Source organism: Dipodomys merriami, unplaced genomic scaffold (genome assembly GCF_024711535.1).
Source record: "Dipodomys merriami isolate MVZ:Mamm:240054 unplaced genomic scaffold, mDipMer1.0.p SCAF_46, whole genome shotgun sequence".
In the NCBI taxonomy this organism is placed as follows: domain Eukaryota; kingdom Metazoa; phylum Chordata; class Mammalia; order Rodentia; family Heteromyidae; genus Dipodomys; species Dipodomys merriami.
This window is the reverse complement of record NW_027206024.1, coordinates 11,837,499-11,840,011: the sequence shown is the minus strand read 5'-3', so window position 1 is coordinate 11,840,011 and position 2,513 is coordinate 11,837,499. Positions and strand designations below refer to the sequence as shown.

Genomic DNA, 2,513 nt, shown 5'->3' with positions numbered 1-2,513 from the left:
AAAATGATTCAGGAGAAATTATAAATGCAAAAACAATCTTCACAGAAGCAAATTCTCAGAAATATTTCATCACTTTGAAAAGGATAAAGTGGATGAAGTTAGTAGTATGACAATTCAAAAAGACATAAAAAGATATTAATATATTTCATTATATATCCCAAAGAAGAAAGCAATTATTGTTTAGATGATTTTTTAAAACACAGTCTCTCAGGTGTTGGGAAGGTGGCTCAGTGGTAGAGTGCCTGCCTTGCATGCACTGGGTTTGATTCCTCAGCATGACATAAGCCGAAAAAGATGGAAGTGTGTTGTGGCTCAAGTGTTAGCGCTAGCTTGGAGCTGAGGGAGAGCACCTAGGACCCAGATTTCAAGCCCCATGACCACAAAAATCAAAATATAAAACAAAACAAAACACAGTCTCTCACGTTTGTGGCTTCAACTCTGTAATACCACTGCTTCAGCCTAGGGCTAAGGTTTTAGGTGTGTATATTTATCAACACTCCTGATTCACTCTACTTAATCATTTTTTTAAATAAATATTTTGTTCTTAATTTTCCTCTTTGTAAATTCACATGCCCTATAAAAAATGGTTCGGCCATCCCAGTAACCTTCTCAATGTACCTCCTAATAACGACTTTCAAAAAGTTGTATTATATTACAAGGAAAACAATGCTACAAATAAGGAAAACCAATAAAAATATTAATGATTAAAATAAAAACTAAAATAATTAATCAGTGTTTTCAGTATTTGAAGGGTATTACCTATTAGATTTTACAATTTTCTCATATCCCTGTACATTTAAAATGGGCTAAGGTTATGATATTCAACAAGAGGTTTTTAGGTTATGAGTAATCTTTAAAGTTACCCACTAAGATTACTCTTTATGGCTCATCTAATCATTTGTATATGTCTTATATCATCATTTGTTCCTCGCTAACATATAAAATAAGGAAGCCAGGGGCTGGGAAGGTAGTTCAGTGGTAGAGAGCTTGCCTTGCATGCTTGAGGCCCTGGGTTCAATTCCTCAGCACCACATAAGCAAAAAGAAAAAAGCCGGAAGTGGCGCTGTGGCTCAAGTGGTAGAATGCTAGCCTTGAGCTGAAGAGCTGAGGGAGAGCGCCCAGGCCCATAGTTCAGGCCCCACGACCGGACCCAAAAAAATTAAAAAACATAAAATAAAATAAGGAAGCCCTATAGTTTTAACAGAAACAGTGTAGTTAACAAAGTCTTAACTCTTTATTCTGCTCCTTTACATAAAGACTTGGCAACTTCTGATTAGTAATGTTCCTATAAACTCTTAAATATACATACATAGTAGCATATGTCTGTTCTGTTACCATAAATCTTAAATATTTTATCGAAAAGTTTTATTACCTGCCAAACAGTCCTTGTTTTAGCATATATAAGCAAATTCCCAAAATTAAATATATTTAAACCATTAAAACTTTTAACAAAACTTAACACTTGCTGCAGTGTTCATTATGACAGGTGCCTTGTATAGAATAATTTAATTCCTCCTCCTACACATCTCTTGAACAACAAATATCTGGAATTATTTTGTTTTTGACATGTCAATCTTGATTTTAGTCTTAAATGTGTGCTTATTTAAGAAGTACATGGTTCTAAAATTTCATGAAAATTCTTTTAAACTTACTTTTTGTTGAATTGTCTAGTTTAAGAAAATCAATTACATTTTTTATATAAAACATGTTCTATGTTCTATTCAGCATCACTTACTCTAACATTGGAACTATACAGAGAAGATTTGAATGACCCCTGTGCAAGGATTGCAGGCAAATTCCTGTACCATTACCTACTTTCACAACAACAGATGCTGGAGGGGATGTTGCCACAAGTTAACTGTACTGCACTCTTGGTGGGAGTGTCAACTTGTTCATCCACTTTGGAAAGTAGTATGGAGGTTCCTCAAAAGACTTCACATAGAACTCCCCTATGACACAGCAATCCCACTTTTGAGCATTTACCCAAAAGATCACAAACAAGACGGTACTAAAACTGCCATCACAATTATATTTATTGCAGCATTGTTTAAGATAGCTAAGATATAGGACCAACCCCAATGCCCTTCATCAGATAAATAGATCAAGAACATGTGCTATTTATACCAATGAAATTCTATGCCTCCATGAGAAAGTATGGCATGACCCAATTTGTTAGAAAATGGAAAGACTTGGAAAAAAATTATTAAGTGATGTAAGCCAAGTCCAAAGAAACATAGGTCACACGGTTTCCCTAATTTTTAATAACTAATATAACTGGGATAAGCAGAAAAGGTCAAAATCTATGCACATATGACCAGATAAGATGTTGTTAAGGGAAATGAACCCCCAAATAGGAACACAACTGTTTTTTTTTTTCTTTCTTGCTATTGTTCTAACGTACTTATAACAGGCTATGTGATTTTTTTTGTTTCTTTATATGTTCCTCCCCCATGCTATAACCCCTGTTTTCACTGTATTTGAATTTGGTGTGCCCACCTCTTGTATATACGCTC

General features: G+C 34.6%; 1 non-coding gene across 1 annotated transcript; it reads left to right on the top strand.

Annotated features, from left to right (window-relative positions):
• The first annotated feature begins 1,714 nt into the window (after positions 1-1,714).
• LOC138808630 (U6 spliceosomal RNA) lies at positions 1,715-1,819 on the top strand. The gene has a single exon (XR_011366540.1). It is a non-coding gene; the product is annotated as a U6 spliceosomal RNA (small nuclear RNA).
• The last annotated feature ends 694 nt before the right edge of the window (positions 1,820-2,513 follow it).